Consider the following 15,491-nt stretch of genomic DNA (forward strand, 5'->3'; position numbering starts at 1 on the left):
GGTAGGTCACCGCGCGTCGCTCCCTCGCACGCCGCATTTCGTACGAAACTTCAAATTCAACCGCTCGGTTTCTAAGACACTCTAGTGGTGCAGTTCTCAGTGAGCTGTGACTGCATTCGTTTTGTGCGTTAGCTCTGGATATTCGTGCCAACTTTAATAGGTGGTGTTCGTTGCGAATGTTGACGCAGTTGACAGATGAGAGCGGTAAGTGTCATGTTCGGGATTAACGAATTTCCTGGAAATCTGAAAAGCTCTTTCAGCCTCCAATTTATTTTTTCACTGATTTTTCGGATAAACGTTTCGAATGGGACAGATAACTCGATTAACTTAACTTCCCAAAACAATTTCTAGTTCCTTACCTACTTTACCTTTGACATTAAATAAATAAGAAAACAACTCGGCGAAGAAAATTGAAATAAAGCGGACACTCCCAATGTCGTTTAGGGGAAATAACGAAATAAAAGTTGCGACTCAAGTTGCTTCTTGAAAATTTACTCAGGGGGATGGTCAAAGCCATTCGTCAAGTTCCTGTTAACAAACTCTGGGGTAATCCGGGATGAACAGAAGCAAAGCCTAATTTGTCACTTTAATCAAGATGGGGCCTGCTGGTTGTCATTTTATTAACTCTTTTGTTTTATTCCAACGTAAACGTCTGTTCTCGGTTTTTGTTGGCCTTTTTTGCGGCAATTTGCATTAAGACTTGATTTAAACAAAGGTCGTAACATAATTACATGGGTTTCATAGGTGCCCCCAAATTAAAAAAGGTTTTAACCGGTTTGATTACATTGCGGTTTATTTATGGACTTATTTTTTTAAAGCGAGTAATTAAGTTTCTAGTGGAGTTCACAATAATACATTAAGGTCATCAAAGTTGAGATTAAATTCCTTCGAATCCCAGTATTTTATTAATTTATGTATAGAAACAGTTGATCATTTCACACGCAACACGCCAAAGCAATTTATTGTGATTAAGGTTTATTACTGTTTGAACGAGATAAATCAGTTCCAGATTGAAACTTTCGAACTCCTGTATAATTTTGAATGGGAATTTATTTTCCTGTTACCGTACCTACAAGTTCGGACTCCCGGGTGGGAAAAAGCAGAAACATTCCCGTAATTAAAACCAAATTGTTGTAAATCAAAATTGTTGAAGATAAACTTTCAAAGCGGGATAAGTTTATATGAGTTTTTGAGGAAATACAAAAAAGTTGTAGACTTTTTCGGTGGTGAAATATTTTCCTTGAATTTATTATAAATACCTTTTGATGCTTAGCAAACTGGATTGAAGATTACATTTCCCGTGACCGTGTCGTCTGCCATCAAGTAAAGCTGCCTGATTTTTATCTTCTTTCTCGCATTTTAATGCTCTTCTACTTTGTCTCGAGTAATGGACTGTAATAAATCTCGAACTTCATTACTTCCACACTAAGCTTAAGTGTTATATTCCCGTATAATTGGTTTAACTTTTCTCCTGCCTCCAACACTCTCTGAAAGGCCTTTAAACTAGGGGCACCATTCGTACGTATTACACCGGACAAAGTCTGAAACTTATTTTAAGGTCGTCAAAAAATCTAACCCACAAACTAGGGGCACCATTCGTACGTATTACATCGGACAAAGTCTGTAACTTATTTTAGTTTTGGGTCGTCAAAATGCACGCTACGTCAATTTTTTATTATTTTTATGCAGAACAAGGCAAGTATTTGACCGCAATCGCACCAGATGTTAAGTGAGATGCAATATGATGGTGCCCTTTAAGTGCCTATTCACTCTCGTCTTGAAAAGGTTCGGATTGTAGTGTTCGGGAAAGACAGCAGCAGGCAGCAATAAAAAGCAATAAAAAAGTTATCCAAACGCTTGTATTAAACATTTTGTAAGTAAACGGAGTTTTGTGAGGATTTTAAAATTTATTGGTTACCCTACACTAAACTGATTTCTGTGGCTAAAAATAAAACAGCTAAGATGAAGATATTGTGACGGTCGCTTGATTTCATTTTAACTTGATTTTGTGACAGCCAAAAAAGGTTTTCTGGGAGTAAGTAATAGATATCATTAAATAAAAGGTGACGTTTTTTTTTCATCACAATTAATTCTTACTAAAGTAGTATTTTCTTAACAACCTCACTCTGTCTTAATTCATATTTACTTAGTAAAACTCCTTCCAAAGAGCAATATTGCTAAAAACCAGTGTCCGCGAGGCCATATTAGTTAGAAATATTTTGATATTTAAACTTAATTTGTTATGTGTGTGTTTGAAACATCATTTTAGCGTGAAACAATCAGAACTGTGAAGTTAAAATACACAAGCAGTTTCAGTAGTTAAATGAAAAGTGAGCAATATTAAGCAACTGCGCAAAATTGCAGAATATAATTTGTTTGTTAGTACACTAGCTCAGTTCTTTATGCCCTAGTTTTGTTTGTATCCCCGAATACTTGATACAGACAGACGTAACTGGTGAAATTAAGCAGCTTCTAGCTTTTGTAGAGAGTTATAAAGCACATTTTACTGACCGACAACGTTCCTTCTTTAGTATCTTCCTTAGAAATAATATCGTCTATGCAAAAGTTACTTAGTAACTTATTCACATAGCCTGGAAACTAGACTAGAATAGACTTTGTCACAAGCTGACACGTGCTATAAAAATGTATATAAAAAATGAGACGGCATACGCTGATCGCGCATATGCTATATATATTGCTATGGGCATAGTAGAATGCGATAGGCTTGGATCTTATAGAAGTAATATCAACTACTTTATTAAACTTCATACAAGTTTAACGTTTGTGTCGCATCTCGACTGAACTTTTACTTGCAGTATAATAAAAAACTGTACGATTGCAAGTTGGTACTGTGACTCTACGTCTAACTTCTAGTCGCTGATAGCTTGCTGTAAAGATTTCACAAGATCTTAAAAGGATTGGAGAGACTTTTAGTCTATATTATTTTTCTTAGGTACTGAGATCTTAATACTCAGGTCTCTAAGTTTTGATAACAATTCTAGTGCTAGTCTTGTTACAAATAAACAAACAATGAGTTTTAGGGATCGCAAAACATTGTTGTTTAACAAAGCAAAGGTTACATTCAAGTAGAAAAATCTTTACTTTTTTTTCATATTCTCTTTAGCTGAAGTTAATAATAAACGATTACTTATCTCAATTGTACAGTAGCGGCGTAAGGGGGGGGCGGTGGGGGCGGTGGGGGCGGTGGGGGCGGTCCGCCCCGGGTGCCAAGCATCAGGGGGTGACAAAGTCGCACAGATTAGTACTCACTGACGCATCTGCATGGCAAGGACGGTCGTGATGTCATGACAGGGGGGGTGCCATTCTGGGGTGCCCCGTGCCTTAGGCTATAATTTATATTATGACGGGGGGGGGGGGGGGGGGCCGCCCCGGGGTCCAACCTATGCTACGCCGCCACTGCAATTGTAAATGTCAATACAGCTTTTATTTGTAACGCTGTGATTTTCATTGCGTAAAATAGTGTGTCTAATCTTGAACTCCTACTTATTAAAATTGGATCGTATTTTTAGCTATAATAAGGACACAAATCGAGAAACATTCTATCTAAAGTATTCAAAAGCTTTGAAATCAAAATTGAAATGTACAAAATAAGGTAAAATAACAATCATAGCTCCACAAACATCAAGAACGACGGCTCTCGAGAACTATTACAAGAATTATTAACCGAACAGCGAATCCGTTTGGCTCGTTTACTTCGAAGAATACTTTTGTCTTCGCTATGTAAACAGGATTTTTGCGAACACGACTTTTCTGCTGAGCGGGAATAATATTCGTGTTACGTTTAATGGAATGAAACTTGAAAATAATACGTTTACCTTCGTAAACGTGTTCAGGTTTTATAGCTTTGTTACTGTTGGCTCAAGGTGAACGGTGATAGCGTATTGTTCTGGACGTATTTTAGATGACAACTTCGAACATAGAGTAGATCCAGTGTGCCTACCATGAGTTTACGTTAGGTGTGCTCGCTAGCGACTGCGTAAAAAAATGACATTTAAATGTATGACATATTGTACAGCGCCCCTAGCGGCTACTTTCAAGAAATAAAATCTTCATATAATTTTTTGACGTATTCGCTAGCGAGCTCACCTAACGTAAACTCATGGTAGGCACACAGGTCTCTCTATTGTAGTGGGGTCTCTACCAAAATTATGGATTTGTATCAATCTGAATTAAAGCAGTGTACTTTTTGTTTAAATAGGTTTATTTCTAAAAATGTACAAGGTCTGTGTCTATGGTACTTTTAGGTGATCCGGAAAACTTTGAATCGAATCATGAAAATTTCCTTAAGGGAAAAATTGAGGACAATAAGCAACAAATATGTCATTTTAAAGAGGCTTTGGCTTAATTTTTGTTTTTATTGTGTTTAGTACTGTATCTCATGTTGATAGCCCAATAAAATAAATAAGTGAATAAATAAAGAGATACGTTTATTTAATGTAATTTTCATAATATGTTTTTATATCTACATAATTTTATATACCCAAGCAAGCTAAAAGCATAGTTACAGCTACGAATAAAAATATAGTCCATATCAAAACTGCTGTAAAAATACTCCGAGAATTAAACTCATTCTTACAGGCTTACATTTCGTAACCTTTTTCCTTCAATTAATAATCCCCACAGAAGTGATTTCTATTCAGCCGCACAGAAAGACCTTTGCCCATCTGTGGACAGTGGACACTAATAGCGATTCACTTCATCTTTTTACCCGTCGACTTTCTTTTCTTGTCATGATAATAGAAAATGTCAGGTTTGCATCACTTTACTTGTCATTACTCAATGTCCTTTTAAAAGTGATAAACTGTGTTTTTAGTTTTCGTCAGAGAATACTGGGAGTTAACTTAAAAAGTTTCTGTTAATAACTTAGTTCAGTCTGAATTCTCTCAATGTTCATTAATTAAGTGTTGAAAAAGTGTGTTTTAGTTTTCGAGAGATTGCTCTTGGAGTACTTAGTAAAGTTCCTATTAATACACATCCAAATTCTCGATCACAAAGTTAAAAAAAAACTTTAATTCTTTCTTCAAGTTCTACAGACTACTGCAAATCAAGCGAAACACAGTAGTACTATATCTTTAAACTAAGTGCTATTTTGCTACAAAAATGTGTAGCCTGACGAGCCTGTCGACTGTTAAATTTTATTACGTAATAAATCACCAATGCATTTTTAGATGTTTGTTGTGTATTTTAGGTTCTAACGGCCGACGAATAAGATGAAAAAATATTTTTACTATCCAATTTATAGTAATTCGATTTGATTTGTTCAATTCATTGATCGTAAAGATGTTTATTGTCAGAAAATGTAAACTTATCGTTGATTTTTACACAATACACAAAAATATACGGTGTAAATAAAACGCGATGAATTGTCATCCTTCTCTGCCGGCTTCGCTAAAACGGCAGTAAATGAAATCTCGGAAAAGAAAATACACTTATGTGCCCCATTTAGGTTTTATGTATAAAACGATGTTTCTGAATGAAGAGCTAGGTTATTGTATGATCCATAAAGGCTTAATATCAGTAGTTCTGCGGATATTTAAAGCCTTTTGGCAAGCGCGCAAGCAAATGGAAACATCAATTTTGGAATTATTGTTGAAGACTTTTGATCTATTTTAATAATCCCCTATCTATCCAATGCCTTCCGCTAATTAATGTATTCAGTCATAAATAATAGGATATTTGTATACAGTTCATGCCTTTAAAAATCGAATAAAAAACTTTTGTAACACTTTAAAACTTGTACAACTAATATTAAAAAAAAAATACATAGAACCAAAATCGTGGATTAATTGTCGTGGTCAACTTATCTTTTTTAACGTTGATAGGCTTACCTTTATGAGACCAACTGGAATAATAAAGATGAATAATTATCTAAATCCAATTACCCATTTTATTGTTTACGGTCCATTTGAAAGGCTTAATATTATGTGAAAATAAGGTTATTTCAGAAACACCATGCGCTGTTAAAATCATTTCAGAGACTCCATAATAATAATTGTATTATTTCACCTAACGGAACGACCTTTTTCGGCATTATGCATAATATAATACCTATAATGTACCCATGGCACATCATACCCATTTAAAATTACCACACAAAATATAAGCAGATTACCTTTTATGATGACTGAATAAATAATTCAATAATTTTACTTCGTTAACAATAATTTAACAAAAAAAAAATAACTAAAATTATTATTGCTAAACATCTGATTCTTCAGATATCTTCCACCTTCGGCCTTATCATCACCCATCAAGGGAGATGCAGGTTAAGATCTTTTCCGTTATGGATAAAAAAGTTCAAGCACCTACCTAGTAGTGCGGTTGTAGTGTGGGCAGGCCCCCTACTAGATGGATGAAGGTCGCGGGAAGAGCCTGGATGCGGGCAGCGCAGGACCGTGCATTGTGGAAATCCATGGGGGAGGCCTTTGTCCAACAGTGGACGTCATTCGGCTAAAACGAACGATCGAAATGCTAGCAAAGTACCAACGCACCTGGTATCAAAATTTTGCAAACTATGAAGCCATCAAATCTAAATCTAGTTCGGTACTCAAATAAAATTAAATGTTTAGTATACCTACAGTCCACACGCCTTAAATTGTCACATTTTGCGAGCAAAATCACACGTCTAAAACTTTGCATCACTTGACTATCAGGGGACAACGGCCTCACTCTGAGTGCGCTCTCGCACTAAACACTTTAGCAGCGATTGAATTCAGTTGACACGACAATGTAATTAGTGGGTATCTCTGGCAAAGTGTGCTCAGCAAATTGTCAACCAGTTTAGAGACAGGTGTCGCAATTTTCATTAGTGTTACATGCAGTGCTTTTCTTTAAGTGATGGGGCACTTGTAGCTGTAATTTACAATTCAATTCCAACTGTAATAGGGTAGGATCACTGTTGAAAAGCTAAATAAATCAATGAATTGTATCTCTTTTGATGCTTTAACTTTGAAAGTGGATATCCTATTACAAATAATTATATTCTGCGTGACAGTTAATGACGTATGTATTCTTAGCTTTTTCCTACTTCGAAGCCTCCATTGAAATCGAAAAAGCATACGAACATTATAAGATAGATTTGATTTTCACTGCCTAAAACATACGCATACTTACTACTTTACTTTATACATTACTTTATACATAACCCAAATGGAGCTTTATCATTTTCTACCACATTTCTTGAAAAAGGATAAACCAATTTTACGATATTCTGGTAATCTTTTGTATTAGAAAAAGATGTCACATTGAATATCGGAGATATTATTTAGGGATACATACTTTTCTTATAAATAACATTTTTTTTTATGTGATAGGAGGCAAACGAGCAGACGGATCACCTGATGGTAAATGATTACCGTCGCCCATAGACACCCGCAGACCCAGGGGCGTTACAGGTGCGTTGCCGGCCTTTAAGGTGAAGATACGCTCTCCTCTTGAAAGCTTGCAGGTCGTATCCGTCCGGAAACACCGCAGACGACAGTCCACATTCAACCGCAAAGTAATGTGTGTTACTAACTGAAACTTCTGCTTATATTTTTGAACAACTAAGCAATGTGCTAGGGAAAATGTCTTAATTTGTACTATTATGATGGGTTTAGTTTTATGTCAAGGTGCTTAAAAAACGAACCATTTACTTTAAATGCAGCGTGTGCTGCGTTACGGACAAAATAGTACACCAGATATGTATTTTTGTTGTAAAATAGAATCTATTACAACAGCATAAGATTCACTGACTCTACTTGAGTGCTGTTACATACATTTAGGACTGAACGTCATCTGATTCCGAAACGTACTTATCACTGACAGTCGTTTCTACCGGATTCATTGCCAACATAATATTGTGTCGTTCGTTCAATCGGCAAATAGGCCCTATTCCTAGTCGTTACATGTTACATTAACGAAACGATATATCCGCGATCAATACGATACAAATACGACTGTACCGAATCAAGGATCTCCTTCCATTCCATCTCCTTATTCACCGATAATCCCATTTGGACGGAAACCACAATCTGCTATTACTAAGCATATTTCAAGATGTAACTTTGCTTTGACTTTTCTTTGACGTTACGTATACATAGATCGTTTCATCTATTATGACGCGCCCCACCATTATTTCGCTAATGTTTGAGTGTTATCGGTACGCCAAATTATCCATGAGTGTACACGCACACTACAATAATGACGCTCGGATTGCTTGGATAAAACTTCCCGCACCCCGCGCTTCCCTCGACCAAATATTGGTGGGGAGCGTCTTCGTGGATGAAACGTAGATCGTTTCACTACAATACAGTATACATACGATATAATTGATTTAAAATAGCTCCTAATCCAACTACACAAGATATAGTGTAAAGTTTGATATGCCGACGTCCGTACTTGTTCGAGATAAATACATTTTGGTCGCATTGAAACACTTAACCTATTTTCGAGTGTCAAAAGGTCTTTATCGTAACACTCCATACAGATTATGTAGGTCGGGTCAGATTTTATCCCATCCGAAAACACCATTCTTTCATTTTTCTGCGTATTTAATTTTACAGTAGCCAAAATTGTCTTTCAGGTTATTTAATTAACAATAAGTACCTACTTATTAGTTTATTAAAGAATTCATTAAATTTCTGTCTGAAGTTTTAATATAAAAGCGAAGTACTTATTCGGGAAATTTTCATAAATGTCCTCCGTTCCTGAAAATGTGCATTGTCCGTTCAGCCTTCATCGCTATTTTCAATTATGTACAACTGACTTGTTTAAAAACAATGTCTGCACAGTCATAAATATTGGTAGAGGTTATGAATATTTTTAATAAATTATGGAAAAAAAGAATGTGAAAAATACTAAAAAAATACATACCTACGTCACTCGTACGAGTATCACTCTCGAACACTCTTATACTTCTTTAGTATGTTGTTTAGGTTTATCATATTCTGTTATTTAACTTCAAAGAGTTGCAAAAAGAACGACTACAATATAATCTTTATCGATCCATCCTCAAGATACACCCATTAATTTGCATCGATCAGTAGTTCCTCGCCATTGCCCGGGCAAAGCGACGGACACTTGACACCTCTCAGTCAAGCGCCCTTGATTATGTTAACGAGCCGAGTACTTGGACTATTTGACAACTATTTTCCCACCTAATTGGTGATTACTCCAGTTTTTGTTGGGGATTCTTGTCACTGACTGAATGTAGCTCTCAAAGTGTCCTAAAAGTTTCACGTTACAGCAGGTTTGTTATCTTTGTTGTGATAACGTATAAGCTTATCTGGGAGCTGTATTTGAATTGGCTAAATCTAAATCGAATAAACTGTGTTGACACACACTTAGAGTAGGCGCACACCGTTGATTTTTAGTTGGCTGATAGTTGTGCCCGATTTTAATTTGTATGAAGAATCGGCCAAATCGAATCGGCGTAGTGTGCGCACTCCCATACATGCCCATACTGATCAACTGCCCGACTAAACTATCGGCCGACGAAAAATCAACGGTGTGCGCCTACTCTTAGTCTTTTCAAGTAGGCGTACCTACCTATGTACCTAGAAAACAAAAGGGATCGTTCAGTTCTAATAGGAATAAAATAATTGTGATGGATTTCAGAGGAAAAACCTTCTACTATACGACCTTCTTTACTTTCGATTCCCGAGGTGAACAACATTTTTTCTAAGTTTTATTTTATTAGATACTAAGTCTGAGTTGCACCACCACCAACTTTGACCGTAATATTGACGATAACCGATGTTTTTGTATGGATTTTGACAGATTTTTGACGTTTGTCAAAGTTAAAGTAAGATTGTGCAACCCAGCCTAAGTTATGTATGTTTTACCACCACAATTTGCTTTTAACAACACGCTAAGAAAAACTTCAAAAGCACTTGTCTTTTAAATGATCTATCACTGAAAATATTCACTATTATCATTTCAGCCATAGGACGCCCACTGCTGAACATAGGCCTCCCCCAATGATTTCCATAATCTGAAAATATTAATATGAAAATCTGCAAGGACTTGATAAGAACAAACAGAAAGAAAGACACATTAGCACAAATTACTCTATGATATTCGCTTGGATTTACTTACGCGCAATGCGTAATCAAACTTAGGTCTTTCTTAGCTTCTGTCCAATCTTGTTAAAAGATCTATTCCAGATTCTAGAAAGCTCAGGTTTTAGGTTATTAAAGAGAAGCCTTGCTTTACGGGTAGCCCGACATATTGGAGGCAGCGAGAGGGCTCGACTCAGAGTGGGAGCGACCTCCGAGGCTATTTCTTGACACTTTGCTATTTTTAAACCTACGTGCTTCTTCGATAGTGTTGCTATTAGGTGAAAACTCCACACACATGGTAACACTTTTATGGATTAATCTCTTTGGTTTAAAAGTTCCAGGTTCAATTCTTAATTGATTACAAATCAATTTGAATTGGTTTACCAAGTAAAAACGATGATGAAAATTCCTAATGCCATTACTTAAAACATTTTGACGATTTTTTGATGTTGATTGGTTTCGTTTCCTAAAATACGCAGGACATAATGCAGTCTACACACCAAATTCACCGACCCGACATGTTGTCAAAAGTACTAGAAAATGTGGGTAATATAGTCCTTCATATTACGGTCCATCAAAAATAAGACCTGACAGTTTTTTTGCTACTACATTTTCAAGATAAATTTCAAAGCGGCTCCCAAAATAAACCTATTCTTCGTCCCAAAAAAAACCTTTGATTTGATTTCCTCAAGTAACTCCCTCAAGAAAAACCGTCATAGCTTCACAATGAAACGAACAAAATATCCTTTATTCACCATTATAGTATCTGAAACGTTGCTAAATTAAATTCACGTTGTACCTACTTAGTTACGTATTCCACTTTGAGCACCCGTTCAAATATCACCTGCACGAATTCCACTTAGAGCACCTATCGATATTTTGGGCAGGTGCTCTAAGTGGAATTAATATTATTATTATGACATATTATAATAATATACACAGCAGCCTAGTGCTACAAGAAATGCCAAATTAGCACTAAAAATAAATTTTAAAGTAAGGAATTATAATTTATAGAGTTGTTAAAGATACGTGACAATGTTTACAACATTATGTTTTACGATTATTTAAATTACACACGTGGCTATGAAACATTGTATGTTAATAGTCCAATGTAATAGATGCAAAACAAGAAGTTACGTCAAATAGTTTTAAAATTGTAATAATATATGCCTATGGGTTTAGGCAAAAAAAAAATAAACAAAAGGATAATAACCTCTTACGAAGACTATTGTTTATTTTTTGAAGATTTTTTTTCTCATTCCATTGTTTTTTGAACATTCTAAAATATTTTTTTATCTCTTCTTGTAAATAGGTATACTTTTTATAACATTTCATAGTTCACAGGTTGATCAAAAATTAATAAAATGCCTCCAACCAAAACTGTTTCAACAAAATGCTCACAGCTTTGCGAGTTATTAGTGAGCAGGTTGTCTGCCGCCTCTTACTTTGAGGTTTCACAGCCACCCTGTATATGTATACAGGCGTGTACTAACCTACACGTCGTACGGATTTACCTTGCTTTTAATTAAGGAGCCCAAGTTTGCTCGCTCCTGATATATTGTGCTAATAAACGAAATAAATCCTTAGCTTACAGTATGTCTATTTTGAGAAGGTAATTTAAGTAAATAAAACGTTGTTCTTAAGCAGTTAACTTTGTCTACATTTTCTCCAATAAATATAGACACTAAATAATCAGTGAATCCCAATAAATCCATGTTGATTTAGAGATATCAAAAGCTCTACATAAAGTGTAATACTGTGTAAGTGTAATATTGGCAGAGTACGGGGTTTTTCCCATCAATGTTCCCACTGCAACAACTTTTTGTATAGCTGTGATCTACAACTACAGCTTAACCGCAAACAAAAAACCCAGCTAATGAAGGCCAAGCGGCGTGGCACTATGCCTAAAGTCTCACAAAAACAAATATAAGGTCACCTCTGGTTTACTTTAAGCATAATTTTCTCCATAGTTCTAAGTTACGTAACTTAAGCAAATGAAAATCCTTACAAGAAAATCCTTATAAGGTCGATAAACCTCTCTTTGTTCGTGGGCGGGTAAAGCGTATTCATGAGTCATATTGGTCAAATAAATCTATCATAATACTAGTTCGTACTCGCGGTTTCACCCTCATAATTTCATTCTTCGAATAGAAAGTCCTTAATGAGAAGTACCTACGTCTCTTCATCAAAAATGAGATCGGAAAATTCTAAATCTGATTCTTCATATTTTTTACTGAGAATCGCCTCGTAAACCTTTCTTATACTTATGCTATTTTACCCGCTTTCAGTATTTTGTCCTTTACAAGGGCATATCTTTTCACAAATAAATCGTCAACATTCGTTCTAGACTCAATATGCAAATACACAGCCAAAATTACTAATGCAAATAATAATCATGCTAAGTACACACAGATTGGTTGTGGTCTTCAGCGAAATCTTAAGTGATTACTGGCCGACTTAGGGGCTATTCGACGAATTGATCTTAAATATTTAGGCCTAAATGTGGTAGGTAGTGTGCGTGATTTTAGCCGTTAAGGTGGATCGCAGGCCATTAGTACGCAGGCCCTCTTAATGGATGAGGGTTCCCATCATCCCAGATAGAATGTTCGAAGGGACCCCTAATGACCTATAGCGATAAACCACACTATGAATAATACCTTTATAAGTAACTTGTAAGGAGCTACGCACTTGTGTTGAAATACAAAGTAGTTGCTAGGAGAATATGCGCATGTAAATTACGTGGGACACTATTTAAGTTGTGAGCCTATCTATGAAAACAAAGTAGTTTATTATTAAAATGGTATTGGTTGCGTTTATTGGTATTGTCTTTCATGATTTATGTACTTTTTAATGTGTCCGAAACACTTTTCATAGCATTTTTTCCACTCGGCTTGAGGCACCTCCAAAGCATGGTTTTTGACCGCACCGACAGTTGCTTCTGGCTACATAAATCGCTGTTCACGCATTTAATTTTAATATATGGGTACCAAAAGAAGTGTTTAGATTCCAAGCAAGAATTTTGCAGCGTTGGACCTGTTTATTTCATATTTTGAGTGTTCAAATAGTCAGTTGTTTGACAAGACGCGTAAAAGCTCACATTTTCGTCACGAATGGCGATTCGACTATGCTGGTCAGTTTCCCTTATTAAACTGAAGACTTTTGGAAAAAAAGTGGCTGTTTACTATTAAGAATTAACCATTCTAAATTTCTCTAGTGACGTTTCTGTCATATAATCGGATATTTCGGAAAAATAGGCGACCGTAAGTTTCAAAGTGCTCCGAGTGCATGGGACTTTTGTTGGAATTGGTTCGTCTTAAAACACCTCCATAGTCGATAGCTGTTTATTTTCAGGATCATTATGCATACATCCTTAATTCGTCAACTGTCACAATTTTAAAAACGGCTTTTAAAGCTTCTTAAACGTATTTATCAAACATATCCAAGGACTAAACGACACAAGCGTCCTATTGAGCGTTTGAAAAATTTTGTGACATCCAGCGAGAAAAAAACGTATTAACCATAATATGGTCATACAATATTTTATTACTGCTAGTGGAATTAATGCCTAGGATTATCTCAATCCTACGATATATCACATGACGAGGTTTCTCTTCCATTTTTCTGACAACATCAATGTTTTCCGCCACTATTAGTCATTTTGGACGACTTTCGCAAAGTTCACTGGTGAGCTAATGACATACAATATTATACTTCTTAAACTAGCGTTTTACAATGGTAAAGGACATATCTTTATCACCAAGAGTAAAATTTAGCTGACCGCTTTAGTTTTGTATTGATTAACCACATCGAAAGTCATAATAAATCTTCGCGCGAAAATTTCCGCAAGTCAATTCCATGTTTTTGTAGTCAAGATAATTTTCAATTCAATGTTAATAATACAAAACGTGCTCAAATGATAAAAAGTTTTGAATAAGGTTGTAGTCAAAAATGTCAAACTTTTCATTAAAAGTATCAGATGTCGTCTAACAACACGTTATGTTGTCGAGGCTCACAACTTAAATAGTGCCCTAGTAAGATTGATGCGGTGACGATACAAGAAGTTTGTATATATAGGTTGAGAAAAAATGTGAATGTAAAAACCACTTCGTATGATAAATTAACTCGTTGTTAGGGGTACCTCTGCATCTTGTAATTAGCAAATAGATTATAGGATTATCCCTTTCTAAATTAAAAGTGTCCTAATAATATAAGCTTGTTCAGCAGCTAAACCAAACTAAAGTCAAAGGTAAGTTACCTACGTAAAACAAGGTTTACTCGTAGGTTAACAGAACTGTAATTCTGCTACTACAAACAGAACTTTAATTAACTGTTATATTTATCCGATTACATTAAATCACCAGAGATGTATCAGGTTATTTTGTACTGAAACTCATTGCTTGTTAAATTGAAATACAAAATGGTTGTGCAGGGAGAAAGAGGGTTTTCGTAATTGGCTTATTTTCTGCTTATTTCACTGATGATGACTTACACTTTTTCAAGTCGATTATGCAAGGCTTCTGTGAGAGGTTCCTGTTAAAAAAGTTTATATAATTCTTTATTGCTTTTACGTAATACCTAAAAAAAATACATTATGAAAAAAAAGCCCTATAAAGGGGCTACTTCTGGTACGTACCTACAACATAATTTAGCTAATTCACAGCAGCTTATTGGTTAGTTAATTTGTCAAACGGATTTTTTCTTGAGAGTTTTTGATCACAATCGCACCTAGTGTTAAGTGGGATGCAGTCTAGGATAGTACATATCTGCCTTGTAGTGCCTAGGAATTCACTCTCGCCTTGAAAAGGATTGATAAGTACTTCTATTTTACCGAGGAATCATGAATAAATAATAAATTAAATTATTTGCGAGCGCAATCTAAAACAAAAATTAACATTAAAACAACTTTAGCTACTCGCTTAGAAACGGCCACCAAAATATCCGAGTCGTTTAAAAAATTGACCAAAACTTTGTGAATATCCTAATAAAGCTCCATTCATCCAACAAATACGCGGAGGTTCAATAACGAAGCCCTTTAAAATAGGTGGCGAGACCGTCCTTTTGAATATCTCAAATTGCAGTGGACTTATAGGGGTGTCAGTTCAGCGTACAGGTTAAAATGGGGTGGCAACTAAGAGGAATTTTGGGAACACTTTTGTAGGGACAACCTGACCAGGCGGTAGACGTATTAAGGTCATAGCAATATTTCAGTTTGACTGGAGAAGTACTGTAGCAAGTTTATAAAAGTCTGAAAACTATGTACGAATTTTCTAATCACACATTATTTAGATACTAGTTTTTACCCACGGCTTTATCCGTGTGGATTACGATCTGTCAGGTCTGTAACTATTTCCTTAATTATTTCGTGAATTCAATAGCGAGGGCCTTTAAAACAGGTGGCGAGGCCGTCCTTTTGAATATCTCAAATTGCAG

General features: G+C 35.7%; 1 protein-coding gene across 1 annotated transcript in view; it reads left to right on the plus strand.

Annotated features, from left to right (window-relative positions):
• LOC114352829 (trace amine-associated receptor 8b) overlaps positions 1 to 15,491 on the plus strand; it is a 53,942-nt gene continuing 38,451 nt past the window's right edge. The window contains exon 1 of the mRNA XM_028304571.1: positions 1 to 204. The gene's annotated coding sequence lies outside the window, so the exon portion shown is untranslated. The remainder of the gene's footprint in view (positions 205 to 15,491) is intronic.

Source organism: Ostrinia furnacalis, unplaced genomic scaffold (genome assembly GCF_004193835.3).
Source record: "Ostrinia furnacalis isolate ACB-3 unplaced genomic scaffold, ASM419383v2 OfSCF1456, whole genome shotgun sequence".
Lineage (NCBI taxonomy): Eukaryota > Metazoa > Arthropoda > Insecta > Lepidoptera > Crambidae > Ostrinia > Ostrinia furnacalis.